At 47.4% G+C, this 18,766-nt stretch overlaps 1 long non-coding RNA gene across 1 annotated transcript; it reads left to right on the top strand.

The window, feature by feature from the left end:
- The first annotated feature begins 3,797 nt into the window (after positions 1 to 3,797).
- Positions 3,798 to 13,343, top strand: LOC118919327 (uncharacterized). The gene is made up of 3 exons (XR_005027455.2): positions 3,798 to 4,292; positions 10,791 to 10,935; positions 11,245 to 13,343. It is a non-coding gene; the product is annotated as an uncharacterized LOC118919327 (long non-coding RNA).
- Positions 13,344 to 18,766: the final 5,423 nt, after the last annotated feature.

The raw sequence follows: 18,766 nt of genomic DNA, 5'->3' as shown, positions 1-18,766 counted from the left end.
ACATGAACAGGAAAGTTTATGGCAGCTTTATTTAAAATAGCCAAAAAGTGGATAAAACACAAAAGTCCATTAATAGTAGAATGAAAAAATAAATTGTGAAGTTTACTCATACAATAGACTACCACCCAACCAAGAAAAATAATGAACAACTAATGCACAAAACAACAATGAATAGATCTCACAAATACAGTGCTGACTGAAAAAAGGCAGACACAAGAATACATACTTACAATTCCAAAACTAATCTCGGGTGATATAAGTCAGAAAGGTGGTTACCTTGCAGAGGGAGTGAGGAAAGAACTGGCAGGGAAGGGGCATGCAGGCTGCTGGAGCACCAGTAATAGGGCATAGCTTGATCTAGGTATGGCTACAAAACTGCATCCTTCATGAAACTTAATCAAGCTGCACACTTAAGGTTTAAGCATTTTACTCTTACGTGTGTTATGCTTTAATTTTCTCAAGTTTTCTAAAAAACAAAGGGATAATAAACACAAAAATAGGATAGGGTTCACTTCTGCATGAGTGGCCAAGTGATGGGACAGAAACTCTAAATTGGCATAATCAAGTATACATACACTCTCTTGTATGTATTACATGTGAATAAGAATTATTTTAGGAAAAACAAATGGTTCAAATGTTCCAACCCATGTGCTGAACTCTGGGAGAATTCTTTAAGTAAAATTAATATAAATGACTTTCAGGGGCATTTCAATCGAGGAAGACAATTGCATTAATTAATAAGTTTTCGCTTAGGATTGTGCTGAACGTACCTTCAAGAGACCACTTTGTATGAGGCAGAGTTGTATATATATAATGGATATGTATAATGACCGGTATTATTGAGTGAGGACTGTCTGTGGGGCACTGTTGTAAATGCTTTGCATGAGGGTAATTGTCACATAGCCCTCTGAGGCCAGAACTGTGATCACCCCAATTTAACAGATGGGGAAACACACAGAGAGAGTTCAAGTGATTTGCCCATGGCCTCACAGCAGGCAAGCAGAGAGCCAGCATTTGAAGGCTGGTTTTGAATTGTAGTCTGGCTGCAGAGCCCACTCACTTAACCTCTGCACACTCTGCTCTTATAAGAGACACATCCCTGATTTCTGGGAATTCTCAACCATACCCTACTCCTGACAAGGCCTGAAATGGAGTCCCAGAGTTCTCTACACCTGCCTCCCAGGGCGGGGGGTGGTGATGGTGCTGTGATGTGACAGTGTATTACACTATCATTACCACCTGGAACAAATGAGCCCACTACTATATTACAGAGTAGATTTAAAAGTTGCCATGAATGAACACTTAGCACGTTTCTTAATTCCAGACCTTCACTAACAAGAAAGTAACCTGGATAAATTCTCTTTTCTCTCTGAACTTTCTCCTCTTCTTTCCTGGCTGATGGCACCTACCACTTTAAACAATGCATTCAATCGGTTCACAGTGTGGGTCTTGCCTCTCCTTCAAGAGGATAGAATTTGTTTCTAATTCTTCCTTGCTTCCTGGTGGTGCATATTACTTAGATAAAGTAGGTGCTAACAAACATCTGTGTAATTAGTGTATAAAAAACAAATAAATAAAGATGAGGCCAGACACCCCAGTTCTTTGTAAAAGCTTCCACATATCCTGGACCTTCCCTGCCATATTCACTGTTGGAACCCTGGGACTTAGGAAAGGTAAGTTGTCAATGCTAAACATCTGTAAATTGGTAAATGCAAAATATGAAAAATTTGGATGAATGCATGAAAATATGAAAGATAGGTAATTCTCCCACATTGTGAAGTATCAGTGCGCCATTCCTCTCCCTGTGAAAGGCCTCCCTGACACTTGGGATGGGCCAACATGCCTATCAGCTCAGAGGAATAAGGAAAATGTTGCTGCGCCCCTGGTTCTTGATGATGGAATGAATGAGTTCACCACAGAGTGATGGGCAGCGGGCTCGAGAGAAACCCTGTACATTGGCCCGAGCATGTGGCAGTCATGGCGGCAGCCTGTCTGAGATTTGCAGCGAGCAGTTCTTATCATGCCATCTGGGGGAAGACAGGGATGAATGCAGATGTTCTGAGTATCTTCCAGAATCTTCTTTTCTTTTCCATCTTTACTGAGATATAACTGGCATGTAACAGGGTGTAAGCTTAAGATGGTAGACTAATATACTGCAACATGATCACCACCATAGTATTAGCTAATACCTCCATCTTATCATATAATTACCATTTCTTTTTTGCACTGAGAATGTTTAAGATGTACTTTCTTAGCAGTGCTCAAGTATATAACACCATGTAACCACCATGCTGTACATTAGATTCCCCAGAACTTACCTTGTAACTGGAAGTTTATACTCTTTGATTAATATCTCCCCATTTCCATCAACCCCTGGCCCCTGTTAACTGCCACTTCAGTCTCTGTTTCTATGAGCTCAGCTTTTGTAGACTCCATATGTGATTTCAAACAGTATTTGTGTCTCTGTCTGACTTACGTCCCTTAGCATAATACCCTCAGGGGAAGATGGATCCATTCATGTTGTCACAAATGGCAGGATTTCCTTCTCTCTCATGCTGAATAACATTCCATAGCATGCATGTGTGTCACATTTTTATCCATTTATCCACTGATGAACACTCAGGTTGTTTCCTTATCTTGGCTGTCGTGAACACTGTTGCAGTGAGCATGGGATGCGCATACCTCTTGGTGATCCTGTGTTCATTTCCTGTGAATATATATCCAGAAGTGGGATTCCTGGATCATATGGCAGTTCTACTTTTAATTCTTGAGAAACTTCCTGTTTTCCATAGTGGCTGCACCAATTGACATTCCCACCAACCGTGCACGAGGGCTCCCTGTGCTCTGCATCCTCGCCGACACTTGTTCTCTCTTGTCTTTTCGGTACCGGCCATTCTAATAGGTGTGAGGTTTGGATTTGCATCTCCCTAATGATTAGTGATGTGGAACACTGTTTCATGTGTCTGGTAGCCGTCTGTACATCTTCTTTGGAAAAATGTCTATTCAGGTTCTCTGCCCATGTTTCAGTCAGATTGTTTGCTTGTTTCGCTGTTGAGTTATGTGATGTCTTTACATTTTGGATATTAACCCTTTGTCAGATATAAGAATTGTAAGTATTTTCTCCCACTCTGTAGGTTGCCTTTTCATTTTGTTGATGGTTTCCTTTGCTGTGCAGAAGCTTTTTAGTTTGATGTCATCCCAGTTGCTTATTTTTGCTTTTGTTTTGGGTGTCAAATCCGAAATCCATCACCAAAGCTGATTTCATGGTGTTTACTGCTTATGTCTTCTTGGAGAAGTTTTATGGCTTCAGGTCTTACAATTAAGTTGTTAATCCATTTTGAGCTGATCTTTGTGTGTGCTGTAAGATAGAGATCCAGTTTCAGTCTTTAGATTTTTCTTCCTTTGTCTAGTGAGAAGTCACCATAGGCTTCTAGGCTGGGTACCCAGATCCCTGTTGGGGAGAAGGGAAGAAGTTCCCTTCCTCAGTCCCCCCTACTCCAGTTCCATCTCTTATTTCCTTAGGAGAATTATTCCTCTAGTAACAGGGAAGGCATGTGGTGGCCCTTCTTAAAGATGAAACATCACCATTCAGGGTGAATGGTGCCTTAGGGCACCTCTGGACAGCCATTTAGGGAAAGATTGTTCTTAGTCTCTCTTAAAAAGCAAGGCTTGTTCTTCTAAGCTGGAAGCTACATGTCCTTCCTCACCCCCTCCAACCTGCCCTTCACCAACTACCCAACCCCTCCTTTCATCCCAAAATACAGCTGTCTTGTCTCCTTTCTTCTCACCCCATCTTTCCTTCTGGTCTATAATAGGAAAAAGCCAGAGCTTGATCCCAGGAGCAGAAAGAACCTGCCAAACACCCCTCCAAGCCCAGGAGAAACGCCCTGGAACTAAGTGCTCCCTAGGGACTTGCTCAGCAGAACGTCAGGACCTGACACTTCAGTCCAGTTTATCTGTTTATATCCTTTTATAGCAGAAAATCAAATTCTGGCCATCACATAATTTGATGTCCCATACAGAGTATCACTCAGCAAAGCCCTGACTGAGCTTCTCCATTCTCCCCACCAACATTTCCTCTGCTAGGTGACGTCTGGGGGCTGCGCAGGCACGGAAGGAGAGCTGAGGAAACAGCCGCTCAAACGGATCACTCCGACTCTGAGACTCAGAGCCCAGGGTGCGGGAAACGCCACACCGACGCCTCCTCGTCTTCCGGAAGCCTCTATGCATGCTTAGCCTCCTCCGGGAGTCCTCGTGGCACCTGTCCCATCCTCTTTGGTCTCCTCTACCAGGTATTTCTATCTTGGCCTATGTCCTCAGGCTTGCTCTCTTGATCTGTTTCTTTCTGTCTCTGTCCCTTTGTGTCTGTCCAGCCGCAGACCTCTTCCCGTCGCCCCGTCTGCACCCCTTCGCTGCCCTTCGAGGTACCCTCCGCCCTCCGGGCCGCTGGGAAACACCGGAGCCGGCCTCGGGCTGCTCCGGGGCTTTCATCCCAATCCAGGTGGCTGCGATCCAGTACAGGATTTACGGAGACCTGACCCTGGGCCGTCAAGAAGGAACAGCCAGATTAATGGGGTGGGCGGGCTGGGGTAATAATCGTTTGTTTGATGTGACAGGCCTGATAGGCGTTGATTTACTTACAGACTGATGGGCTTTTAATTGAGCACCTCCATCCCAGTCACTTCAAAGGCAGGGGAAGTTGACAAGGGGCCCCTTTCACCAAGGGTTCCTGTGACTGACAGCCCCCCTCTGCCCACACCCGCTTGGCTCTGCGCGTTGGGCCGGGCAGCCTTTCCCGGCCCTCTGGCAAAGTAACACATTTTCTGTGTAACTCAGAAATGGCCTTTTGTCTGCTGCCAAGGAAGGCAGGCCCTGCTCGGAAGGCCTGAGTCTCCCAAAAGGGTGAGAATGGACAGGGGGAGAGGCCTGGGGGTGCTCAGCAGGGCTGCCAGGCCTTCCCGGGGGGCACCCCCTCTCTGGCTGGCCCAGCCCTCTTCCGTGCACTTTCCCCTCCTTGTCCTCACGCCTCGCCCTGCAAGCCTTTGCTTTTGCTTCACCCTTCCTGGCTCTCGGGCCTCTTCCTCCTTCCTTCTCCCTCTGGCAAGGCCGCAGAAGGCGGGGTCAGCTTCTGCTCTAGCCGAGTGGTCTGTTAACACCAGTCCCCAGCTACTCTGGGACAGCGCCTACCCGCTCCCAGGCTGGGCTCCTCCCTCCTGTAGGCAGCACCCTGGCCAACCTCACTGGGTCCCAACCAGCCCATGGCTAATGCCAGTGGGATTCCACCCTGCTCTTGTTTGGTCCAGGAGAAGCTTTAATACTATAAGGCTTGAAATTTTAGAAAATAATCTTTATCAGGGAAGTTCTGGCACAATGGATTCGCTTTGGTTTTGTTTATTGGTTTGTTAAATCCTGATTTATTGGCTGCTGAGCTTTCTTTGTTGATGGGAGAAGATAGGCCCAAAGCTCTCAGAGTGTCCAGACATTTGCTGCTGGCTGGGGCCCACAAGGTGGGGGCTGTGAGTGATGAAGGCTAGGACGCCATCCCCACCCATGGGGCAGAGTCCCTGAACTCTAGTGCAGGGCCTGCAACACCCACACTTTCTCACTAGGTCAGTGGGACCCCCAACCAGGAGGAGCTTCAAGTCCTATGTCAGGCTGCTTTAAGGACTGCCTGAGACTATGGGCAAGCCCCACGCCCTGTGCTCTTCTCTTTTTCCCCCATAGTAACTCGTCCCAGTTCATATAGCAAGGAAGGAAAGGAAAGAGCAGGCTCCTGGCCATGAAGACAACCCCCATAGCTCACATTTGCACAGTATTCTCTAGTCTGCAAAGTCCTTCCACCTGTTATCTTGGTTGCTCTCTTAACCGTGTGCGTTACTGAGTGCAATGTTGTTATGCCCGTTAGTTAGATGATCAAATGGAGACTCAAAGAATAGCATGCTCCCAAGAAGCACAATCAGGTCTCAGACACAGGCATCCTCCCTCCAGATCTGCTCCTTCGTTCCCAGGCCCTCACTGTGGCCCAAAGGCTACTGTCCCACCCCTTTTGAAACTGCATTTTCTTGCTCCAAACAGGTGGCTCATTCCTGTTTCCCTTCCCTGTTTGCCCCCTTTCCGGTCTTCCCCTGACTCCCCACCCTCCTGGTTTGGATGACCAGGGACAGAACCTCCAGCGCTAACCTTGGGAGACCAAACGTCTCTCTTTGTCTCTACCCCAACCTTGCCTGAGAACACGGTGCTTCCGTAAGATCTCTGTCCCAGCTCTGCTCTGTGCCCATACAGGAAATGGCCATAGATGAAGTACCTGTGCTCTTGTTCTCTGCTGCTGGAACTTGACCACTGAGGTTGTTCCTTGGCTGTTATTCAAGGTCCACCCAACAGACTCCTCTCAAAGCCAAGAAATCATAGGTCTCTCCTGACCTGCTGGAGGAGTAGTTTTTAGTACAGAGCTCAGCCTAGGACAGAGGCTTCAGAAAAACAGATCACCTCCCCCTCCTCTACCTCAATGCCTCGGGTATATTTCCATTAATTCAATGCCCCAAGATATGGTTTGTTTACATGTTGTTCCCCTCACTGGAGTCCGATCCTTTGGCAAGTACGTGCCTTTTTATTTTATATCCCCAGTGCCCAAGAATGAAATTTTTGTTTGTGAAATTTGAAATAATTGTTGCTGAAATAGTTGTTGAAAGGCAGTATTAGTCTAGTGGTAAAGTCAAACAGCCTAGGGTCACATTCTCAGCTATAACCCTTGGACAAGTCATTTAAATTTTCAATACCCCAGTTTCCTCCTCCGTAAAATGGGGCAAAAATAGCACCTACCTCATAGAGTTACTGGGAGGCTTAAAGGAGTTAACAATATAGTTCATCTAATCTTCAGTGCACCATTATTTTAGGTCCAACAAAAAAAGAAAGAAAAGCTGCAAAACAATGTGATACAATGCTTTTTTTTTTAAATCAGTGCCAGAGAGGTTAAAAACGTGGAAAAATGCAACTTACAATTGATGAACTGTGTCTGTGTAAAAGACTTAGAAGAGTAGCTATTCATGGCACAGGCTAAGTAAGAGCTGCTCTCATTGCTGTTGAATTGCATTTCCTCAAGCACTCTGTGATGACTGAGTTAATCCTCACTGCACAGATGAGGAAACGGAGAGCTGAACTAGCTTCACCAAGCTCTCAGAGTCAGGGAGCCCTCAGGAGGAATTTAAACCTGCCTTTGAGGTGCAATAGCCTATAGTTCTCCAAATAGCGGGCAGCGCCCACCAAGCTACCTGGGAGTTAGGAGCTGGGTTCCGTTCTGAATTGCATTAGCTTTCCTTAATCTAAATATTTCCCCTTCTGGTATAATTACTCTGCTTCTTCCTTCCCCTCCTCCTTTGTACTTGGCTCTGATCTGGTTACTTTTCTGCTAATGGCTCCAGGTTTTACTGTATCTGCGTTTTGAATTGTAAGCCACCTCAAATCTTTTTTGGAGGCGGGAAGGGTGCAAATAAATATAAAGGCAAGGTTTTCCTTTTAAAGATGACATGTAGTAAGAAAAAGTAAGAACAAGTGTGCCCATGATCACACATGGAGATGTATATAGGCTCTGCGTGGACGCCTCCAGGAACTGCCCACAGTGCTCCCTCCGACCCAGCCACCGAGACACTGATGCCATGTGTCCTGACAGAACACAGAGGGCTCAGCCTGTCACTCAGGCTGGGTAGTCAGCCACAACAGATTCTTTTTCCTTCACCCAGTGAGAAACTACAAGATGGAAAGGGTAGGGGGAGCTTGGGAGGGCATGGAGGCTAGGGGAAGTTAACTTTTCTAGGACCTTTCCTGGCTCCGCTTGGTACCCCCCAAAAAGGAGCATCTACTTTAAACACTATAGTTGCTAGCTCAGTGTTGCAATGAGTCTGAGGCAAGGGAGGGCATCCCATCAGCACTAAATGGAACCAGTGTGCAATGTATAGCACTGTTTTTAATATCAAAAAGGAAACCACCAGAATGTATTTTATTTGAGGTTTGCTGTAGTCTCCCCACAGCCCTAGTGCCAGCCCAAGACCCCTGGCTGTCAAGGTCACAGAAAGTTGCCAATTGCCACCTCTGCCCATCATTTCCCCAAGTGAGGAACCACAGTTGTCTACCTCTTCCGCCAAGCTAATGATGCTGTTAAAAGAAAATGAATAAAATAGGGCAGAGTATTGTCCTGGGTTTTTCCTCCCCAGGAGGGAGGTCACGGGTTGGCAAGAAGGTTGGATTTGTGAATTTGCTTGGGTCTTTCAGGACGGGATAAAGGTGGACAGTGTTTTTCCAAAACCTCTCCCAACTCTCCGACATGCCCTGACACCTGTTTGAGTAACAGGATGAAGCTCAAAGCTGAGCAAAGAAGGGAGTTTGAAAAGGACAATTGCATTAGGGAGCTTTGCCATGGGAGGAGAGCCTGCCATCCCTCGGTACCCCTGAGTGCAGCCTACAGTTCTTCCTCCAGGTCTGAATAAAATGTACTCTATGCTCAGATCCACCAGACAAAGGAAGATAAATCAGCAAAGGACAGGAGAGATGAAAATGGGTGTTTGAGTATTCACTCATGTACGTGGAGTTCATCTCCAAGCTTCCCAGAAAGCAGCTGCACAACAAATCCCTTCCGATGCTGTCTGTATGGGAGCCTCCTGCGCGATAATCCTCTTAATGGAATATTCTAGAAATTCGATACAAATCACCGACCTTGTATCTCACCTGAAGACTCACGCTCCATAGAACGTATAGCGTATATGTCAGTCTACATACAGATGGTCCCTTTTTGAGCAGATATTGCCACGTTTTTTTTAGGCTCGATACGCTTTCCAATATCTAAATCTATTTTGTTCTGGCGATATGGGTGCAAAATTATAAATTATATAGATCAGAGCCCAGAAAATAGCTGCATCTAGAGACATTTCAAAATCAAAACTCGCATCCCTTGGAAAACGCTTTTTTGTCATTTGCGACCAACCAAAAGGCCTATTGTTATGACGCGCTCATAAATAACTTGAATTTGGCATATGCTTTTGTACCAAACAGAAGATGAATAAATTAAATTTGATTTACAACCTTTTTCATTTTTATTAGCGCTACTCTGACGAATTTATGTAAGGGACGTGCCAGAGTAGTCACGCCAAATGTTTTAAGGCGCTGTATTGATATTATATAAATTAAGGTGTTTTAATTTGCATTCTTTAATTAACTAAATACTGGCAGAAAAATAAAACACAAGGGCAGCCCTGACTTATTGCCTCTATTAAACTGCTGATGTCTCCAAAAAGATGCTTTAAGTAATCCAATTCATGCAGAGTGGGGAGGCAGCGGGTATTAACGCTCTCTTATTTGGCAAAACATACTGAGATTTGAGAAACTAACATCCTGCTTTGCTTGCAGGATGGTTGAGGGGGCGGGTGTGCTCTCAAACGGTCTGAATTCACGTCCCCAAGGAGGAAGTTGACCAAATGCTTTAACTACCCACCCTGCACAGTCTGACCTGAAGGTTCAGTCAAAGAGGCAGCCCAGCCCCACCACGGGGTATAAGCGGGCCCTGGGTGCAAGGCCCTGCAGACCTGGCTGTGTCACTGCCCATCAAAGAGATGAGCTGGTTGAATTGATCCACCAAGTCCTATATCAACATGATCATGTCCAGAAATCAAGGAGAAAAAGTCAAAGATCTTAAAGTGGAGCCACAGCTGCTGCAGGTTCCCAAACCACGAAGAAAAAAACAAGGCTTCTAAAAAGATGTGACAAGAGAACTCCAACTCCTTTCCATGCACTGGGTCCTGTCAGCCCCTCCAGAGACTTCTTTAAAACCCACTGTCACAGCAGAGACCGTCGCTCCTTTCCCGTCCAAGTTCCTTCTCCCTTTTTCTGACTTTCCCTTTTTTGTTCTTGATTTTTGCCCTCTGTTTCTCCTCTTCTAAAGATCAGGGAAGTCTCATCTTCTGTCACTGTCCCTCCAGACTTGTAGGCAGGAACAGCTATAAGAAGCAGATTATAAATTCCAGTTGTTGGCTGTAGGAAAGACTCCTAAACACAGATGAGAAAATTGTTTTTCTCTCCCCTATGCCCACAGGGAATGAGAAATCTGTAGCACAGCCTTTACTGGGCTCCTGCTGTTCTGAGAGGGCCCCGCCTGGAATCTTGGCCAGACGGGAAGCATCTGTCAAGGGCAGAGATCGGGGGCCTCACAGATATCTGTGGAGTTGCCTGGGGACATCGCACAGGGGAGGTCGCCGTTCTTCTTGCCCCTATATGGCCTGTACGTGTTCATACAGCATAGCCTTTCGAGACGGTCCCATAAGAAGCAGCCCCAGAGCACCTATTGCTCTGGCCTCTGAGTACTGTCATTACGCAATGTCCCTTCCCCAGCTTTCCTCAGGGATGCTTTTCTTGATTTGCTCCAGGAATAAAGGATGAATTCCAACTTTTAATAAGGAAAACACCATTCTCCTTTGCCAGCATCCTATTTCCCCTCCTCGCCCTGCCCCCCTACCAAAAATCTCACTTTCTTGTCATTTCCCATTTTGCATCTCTGTCAGTTGTTTTAAAACAACTGTTTTAAAACATGTCTCCTGTCATAAATAAGATTGGCATTATGCATTTTGACTGCAGTGGTGAAAATTCACCCAGCTTAGAGAGGAGAGGGGCTGTGAGCCCCTTCAGGCCTGATGAACAGGGAAAAAAATGTAAGCAAAAGGACACAGTCTCTTTGTGGTGTAACTACTGTCATTTTTCTGGCTTGAATTTTTTTTTTTTTTACCAATTTATTGATTTATTTATTTAAGGAAATAATGAACAAAACAAAGGCAGTCTGGCAGAAAGCGGCTGCGTTGAACTTAGCAATGACAGGCCCTGGGAGACAAGGGGGCCTCAGGGGACCTGAGGAAGGTTCTTCAGGACAGTGGAATTCTACTTTAGACAACCTGGAAGGTAAATTTATCCTGATTTCATGAACCTGTCAACACTGCCCAGTCCCCCTTTGGTTCTTCCTGGTGTCACAAAGTCAAGGTCGCTAACAAAAAGTAAGCTTTGACTGTAGCCCAAAGAGGCCCAGGAGTGGCATGGAAAGCAAGGGGGCAAAAGCGAGGCTGGAGCTGCCTGGCTCTGCCATGAGAAGGGGCACCTGCCTGTACACCCGGGGAATGCTTGGCAAATGGTTGACAAAGCAGAAAACTCATCGTCTCAGCCCTTGTTGAGAAATCATCTGTACGTGCCCTTTTGTACCTTTGAATTCTGCAGGCAGTACCTGTTCAAAAATAAAAACAAAACCAAAATGAAGACACTCGCCTTGGTGAGCACTCTACCAACAATTACTGATTAATGATTGATTCCGTGAGGTGACGCCATCCAGACCTGCACAGGCCTCGTTCTGGAAATTCACAGCTAGGACTGGAGACGAACCTCTACCACCACCAAAACCATTTTATGTACCGTCCTGGATGTGAACCTCTGCCTTTTACTGAGCATGAACAAAAAACAGTATAGATAATCCGAGTTAGTGTTAGGCTCCCTTATTGGGAAGTTTGCTAAATTAAAATAGGTGTCTGTCAGTAGATTGGATTCTTTTAGGCCAGACTTGAATATTTCTCTCTCTCTTCTTCTACTAAACGAGGGAGATGGTGGCAAGGGGGGAAAGAAGAGAGAAAAGCAGGCACGTTTTCTTAAATCCAAAGACAGAAAAGGAGCCTCTTCTTAGTAAACCTTCCGAGTTCTCCACATGAGTGTGACCAGAAGGTCCCAGGGTATCTCCCTGTTTCCTTGCCTGAGTCCCCCAGCTGCACTCTCAGTTTACTCCAAGGCTGTCCTATCCCCCTTCTTAAAGGGGTTTGTTTTGAATGCAGATAGCTTTTGACCCAGCAATTCTACTCCTAGGAAATCCATCCTACAATTAGAGTAGCACACATGGAAAATGATATACATGAAGCAGTCTGAATGTCCACCAGTAAGGAACCAGTTAGAAGAACCATGTAAAAGCAGAAATATTTGTACATGTAATGATGGGGTGAACCTGAAAAAACAAATAAATAAAACAGAAGCCCATAATACCATCCCCAAAATATATTAATTCTTTCAAAGCAATGGCATAAGTTTGTATGCCACCATTTGTGTATAAAAGAGGGAAAGAATATATATGTATTTGCTAATCCATGTACAAAATAGCTGTGGAAGGATGGACAATAAATTCATAGCATTGATGCCTCAGGGAGGGAGCTTACATACCTACAGGGAGGTTTTCTCACTGTCCATTCTCACAGCTTTGGAATTTGGCACTACAGGAATGCACTTGAACATAAATAAATAAATAAATGCATTCTTCATTAAATAAAAATAATTTATATCACTTTTAAAGGGGACTGGTTATGTAAATCCCTGCTCTGAATAGACCACTATACTTGGATACTTGCAGCAGTAGGGCTGGTTGGGACCCCCCGCCTCTCAGGTTTCCTTCTCTGAGCAGAGGCTGGCAGAGGGCCACAGAAATAAACACTCCTCGAAATTGCTCTGACATCTTGGAATTTGGTTTTATCAAATACAACCAGTGATAATTGAGCCACTGCCTGAGCAGCTCTCCCCTTTTCTAATTGCATTTGCTGAATTGAGTTTGGAATTGCACATCCCAGGTGGTTTGAAGCCCAGCCTAAAAGGCTCCTGCTTAGGGCAAGCTTAGAGGCTTATCCACCAGAAGTGGGGGATCATGGAAACATCATCACCTTCATGGCTGGAGCCTACAGAAGGGTCAGAAGCAGGTGTGACACCAGCCCTGTGCAACTGAGATACTCCAGTCTGCCACCCACCAAGGTCTTCTGAAGGCCCAGGGGCACCAGTTGGTTCCAGCCAGGGGAAGCTCAGTGCGTGCGGGCAGCTGTTTGCCTAAGCATGGTCCCACTTCCGTTTCAGGGCCTTTCCCTCTACTCCTGGACTCCCCACATACCCAGATAAGAGACAGAGTATCTACACACGTAGCATGGATTACACAGGCACCCAGAAAGCAGCAGTGAGTGTCAGTGGGATCAAATTTAACTTTGAGTAAATGCACTTAAGAACACTGGGTACTAAGTAGAATTTAAGTTTGGGTCTCCTGACTTTTTTTTCCTAATCTGCAAATGAAGCACACAGACGCCCAAAGGGAAGAGCTGCCCGGCCTTCCAGGAACTGTTGAAAGTGCACACCAGAGGGGCTGGAGGCCTGGACTCACTAGCCTGCCTGGTCCTTACTACCTGTGCACTGCCTGGGGCTTGCACCTATCAAGTGGCCATTAGGAGTAATGGAATGAATGAACTCCAGGTCAATTACTGAATGAGTGTGCTTCTGCTTCCTTCCCTGCCTCAGTTTCCTGTCTACAGTATTCTCCTTCCTCTGGATGAAAGGAAAATCCTAACCCAGAAGCCCAGGGCTCTGAAAAATGAAGAAAGCCATTGGTTTTCAGCTTCTCCTGCTGTTCTGTTCCTGCGGTAGCCTCTCCCTCAAGTGCTTCTCAGAAGATTGGCTTAGGAAACCACTTATTGGACTGAGTCCAGGTTCTACCACTTTCCGGCTGTGTAACTTGGGCAAGTTACTTAACCTCTCAGGGCCTCAGGGCTTTGCTTATCAAACAGGCCTCACAGCAGAATCCCCTCCACAGTTAGTTGTGAGAAATAAATGCATTATTATATGTGAGCAGCTCAGAACAGCCTCTGGCACAGGGTAAGTGCCCAATAAACATTATTATTACCCTCAGTGACAGACTCACTGACTGCTAATCACAGCTGAGGTGTTAGCTAATGACTGCAGGCAGGATTCCTCACAGTAGTATTTGCAACTTAAAACAGGAATCTTTAAGAACTGCAGGCCCAAAGGAACAAAGTGGTCAAGGGTGAATGCCCCGGGCTAAGGCTGATACATGGGGTGGGGCAGAGGCAGGGAGCAGAGCTTCGCAAGCTCACCTACAGCATCTCCCCTCTCCAGACCAGCCCAGCCTATCTCCCCGGGGGGCTGATAGGACATAAACTAAACCATTTCTTCAAAGCACCCTGCTCAAGGACCCAGATCAAACACCAGGGCTCTATGATAAGCTTCAGCCTACAGAGCCTTTTGTCCATTCCTTCCCCCCACATCTCCAAAGGAAATTCTAGGGGGAGGAAAAGTAGTTAATTCCTCCTTCTTTTTTAACTAGGAATTACCTCCCCAGCCACGTGGCAATGGGCTGGGAGATGGGAGAATCCGGGAGGGAGAAAGGAAGGCCTCTGCCAGCGAATCGCTGTGGGACCTCAGACTCCCCCATAAGCTCGCAGAGCCCAATGCTTCATCTGTCAAAAGGGATTAAAAACACCTGCCCAAATACCTCAGAAAATTGTGAAATGATGAACACAAACATGTATCTGGGAAAAGACACTTCGACATGTTTTTAGAGCTCCCATTTTGAAAAATACAAAGTCATCCACCTTTAATCTTTTGGGGACCATGGAAAGGTGAAATATAAATAAATAGCCATCCATGTGTAACATTCCTGTTTTCATTCATCAGCAAACATTCACTGGGCATTTAGGGCATTCACACTGCCTGGATTTGCATCCCAGCCCCACCTTTTATCAGCCAGGACCTTGGACAAGTCACTTAACCCCACTGGGCCTCCACTTCCTCCCCTCTGAATGGGGGTGTCAATAGGCCCCACCTCCTAATGACAGGGCCTACCAAACTCTATGATAGGATTAAATGAGATAATGTGTGCCAAATGCTGGCGTCAATGCTCGCCTCTCAGTGTTGGCAACTGGGATGACAGTTAACACCCGTATTAGGCAGTAAGAATACAAAGGATGAGGACAATCCAGAAGCATGAGGAGTCCAGGGGAAGAATGGACAAGTAAACACACAATGGCAAATGCCAGGCGATAAGGGTGATAATAAAGAAGGAGTCACTTGAGTGGGCTCCCCGAAGGCCAGCGGTTCTTACTCTAATCCCGTTGCTTCTCAGACCGCTCTGGACATCTCCCACCCCTGGGCTGTGTCCGAAGCCCCGGAGATGGGCCGGAAGAGGAAGTGGGTCCATGTGCCCTGAGCCTTAGTGCGCTACATCAGGGCTCCTGGCCAAGGCAGTAATTGCCAGCCGCAGAAAGATATTAAGCGCCAGAGAGGAAAACCAAGTTCTCCATGCGGCAGACTTTTCAGAGTTCTTACAGCTTGTAAAAAAAAAAAAATGTAAATAGTTACCCAGTGAGATATTATTTCATGTTGTTGCCATTAGGGTTTGAGTGTTATGCAGAGAGGTGATCATTCAGGCAGTTCTGCTTCAGCAAGGCCTGGAAAGCCCACATTAACCCCAAACAACAAAACATCTACCGCCTCTTGCTCTCTATCTGACTCAAGCATTTTTTCCTGGGTGGCGAATTTTATGTAAATTGAAGGCTCGAAAAAAAAGTCTATACATATTCTAAATATCCTAAAGGATTTCCTTAATGGCTTCTGAGGGGCATTTGTTTAAAAAGACACCTTTGATTGGAGGCTGGGAGAGGGATATTCTCATCTGGGTAGAAACCTAAGACAGCTTGGGTTTTCTAGTGGGTTCCCCGGCTGGGATCCTCAGGATCCGTTTGCTGCTGTGGCTGCTCTGCAGGGCAACTGCCCCCACAGAGGTGGGTGGCCGCACGGACAGCCATCATTTACCTGGGACTTCCTTTGTGCAAAACACTAAACAGGTGACATGCAGAGTCTGCTTTTGGCCTCCCGACTCTGACGTGGCCACCCTTACGTTTACACAGGACGGAACCGAAGCTTAGGGAGGTTTCCTGGCCCAGGACCACCCCAGCCAGTGGTCAGAGGTGGGGCTCTGACAGACCTGACTCCAGGTGACCACACTGCCACACTGAGTTAGGGACTAACCTCCCTATGCTTCAGTCTCTCCACGTATAAATGGCAATAGTTACAACAGTGCCTGATACCTACCAAGTGCCTGACACCCAAAACTGCTATTCTTCACTGCAATGGCTTGGGGCATTCTCCAACAGCCCTCAGCCCTGTCCTGTATTACTGGTGCTGCTCACTCCCAGGGCTACGTGAGAAGGTCCTGGAGAGAGGGAGGTCCCTTCACCAGTCTTCTGCAAGGGCAGAAGTGTACCATATGCGCAGTACAACTTGCAAGAGCTTTTCAACGCACTCCTAACACAATGCTCTGCCCACAGCAGGGCTACCATTAACAGCCCAGCTGAATACAGAGCCTTATTCCCTTCCAGGTGACAAGCCATTCCTTTGCAAATTGTCCTTGCTTTAGGCTACTAGGGCCCCATTTAGGACTGCATAGATTAGTGTTTCAGCTAAACCAACATCAAATACTGATTGTAATCATCACCCAGGAGTGTTTTAATAGGCCTCTGGCCTGGCTAAGTATGGTTTTCCAATTTCTCTCTTAAGGTGATAGTAGCAGGAAGGAAGAGCCTCCCTACTGCCTTGCTAGCAGTTTCCAGGAAGGGGAACCAGGCCTGGTCTCCATCCCAGTGCTGTCTGGCACCCAGCTCCTATAAGTGATCGCTGCTGTGAGCTAAGGCAGTGGGTATCTTTTAAAGGACAATGCGTTATTACCTACACAGATTCCTCACCCTCCACCCAGAGTCTGGCCTCATCTCCTCCTGTCTCAGTCCTTCAATCATTCACTACCTTTTTCTTCTCTTATCTCCGTTAACAAGAGAGCAAATATTCTATCATCCTTGTCCTGCCTTCTCCCCCTCTCCTTTTGAAATCCCCATCTCCTGCCCCTCTTTTCCTTCCAAATTCCTAGATTTGCCTTTTCTCTCTCTTCCCCTCCACTTTGCTCCCAACTGAATCTCCATTAATCATTCCTAACCCACATCTGCTTGGGTCCTAGAAGTTCCTGGCCAGCTCTCCCAGCTGAGTTGGTTACAATGATCCAGAAGGAGCCTTTCATCTTTCACTGTTCCCTAGGCCTCCCCTCTTCTCAGCCCTTCCTCCTTGAAGGTGCCTGCCAAGGCCCGCGTTGTCCCATTCCAGAGTTTTCTTTCTGTAGAGCAGCCTCCCAAAGGCCTTGAAGGTTGAAGCAGCCCTGCAGTGGACTTTTAAATGTGCTGGTGGTAAGGGTAGTGACATCAGAACACAGAGGCTGGCATGAGAAGAGCTGGGGACGGTGGGGATAGAGACCACCACAATAAAATAAATGGGATCTCCCCCTCTTCTTGCTGCAGTATGGAAGACATCCCCCAGTCAGGGCAGCCCTTGGCATTCGTTTTACCCTGATTTTACTAGGATTAAAATTGAGGTAGGGAAAGCCTATGTAATTTCTACAAGGTCTGTACATACTGCCCAGAAAACAGCATTTTTTTTTTACAGCTTGTAAAAAAAAAAAAATGTAAATAGTTACCCAGTGAGATATTATCCAGGGAGCAGATTTAGTTTAGTATATGACTGATAGGGCCTGGGAGTAGTGCCTGCTATCCTCTTTCCTGAGCATGATAAAGGTTCGTGATTACTATTTATTATTTCTGGGATAGTTATTTGTGTGTTTGAAGAACCCCTCTGAAATCGCCTATCCTCATCTTGAGTTCTCATGTTGTCTCAAGGCTAGATGAACGCGACGGAGTCAGGGACGGGTAGACCTGGAGCAAGAAGCCCCGAGTGAGAGGCCTGACAATCAGAGTGATGGATAGGGGCTAGGAAAGCGGTACTCCAAGCGAGGCGGCGACACCAGCGCGCCTCCACTGGCCACCGAGAGCGCACGGAGAGGTGGTCTCCCCAGAGGCTGCGCACAAAGGAGCAGCTTCACCTCCTGATCAGCGTACTGGGAACTTTAATGTCAGTACTATGACTATGTAAAATAATCTGCAATGCACACTTTATCCAAAAGGCGCGGGGGTGGAGGCGGGGAGTAGAGGAGGGTAGAGAGGGCCAGTTATTTTTAATAAAAAGTTTGTATTCCTAAATTTCCCCAGGAAAAGCTAGTGCATTTTTTCCCCGCGACAGGAAAATGGTGGGGGGGGGGGGGTGCGGGGGAGTGGGGATGGCGCATCTCTGGAGTTTGTACCGACGTGCAGCACTCAAGAGGAGATGCCCTTCCTCTGGGATACTGGCCTCTCCAGTGATCCCGGGTCCCCCAAAAACAGCAGCTAGGCGCGGCGCGGCGAGGCGAGGGGATTTTATGCCTCAGAACAGGGCATGGAAAGAAATCCTAAACATCCAAAACACCGAACCTACAAATCAGTGCGCAGGCTCTGCGCTCCAGGCGCGTCCGGGCGGCGCGCACAGCCGAGGAAACCGCGCTTCATCGCGACCATCTCACCCCGGAAGGGACTGACTCCTCGAACTTGCAGGCTGCGGACAGGACAGGCTCAAAGCAGTTGGAGCGGCTTACGCCGCGCACCGAGAACCGTGGATGCCTCCGAGGCTCAGGCGCTTCCAAGAGAGCACATCCGGGAGAAGCCCTCTAGGGGAAGAGAGCTGGACCGGAGCAGAGCCGTAGGGCCAGAGCAAGACTGGGGCCCTGGAGGTGCCACCCGCACCCGGCGGCCTCCGGGAGAGGCAGGGACTCGGCAGTGCCGGAGCAGGCGGCGCGCGCTCCTGTCCCCGCCCCACCCCACCCCAAGCCACCCCACCCAGACAGCACGGCCGGCGGGTGACTACCCCCGCCAGCACCACTCCTGGCTGTGCGGAGGGAGAGGGGGAGAGACGCGACAGGGAAGGCAGCGGAGGCTAGGGAGCAGAGCCCGGGGCCCCGAGCAGTCCCCCACCTCTCGGGGACCCCCGGGCCCGGACGGCCCGGTGGGGGGAGGGGAGGAGTACC

This window comes from Manis pentadactyla, chromosome 7 (genome assembly GCF_030020395.1).
Source record: "Manis pentadactyla isolate mManPen7 chromosome 7, mManPen7.hap1, whole genome shotgun sequence".
Classification (NCBI taxonomy): Eukaryota; Metazoa; Chordata; class Mammalia; order Pholidota; family Manidae; genus Manis; species Manis pentadactyla.
Note: the sequence above shows the minus strand (reverse complement) of the source record. Positions and strands in the feature narration are given on the sequence as shown.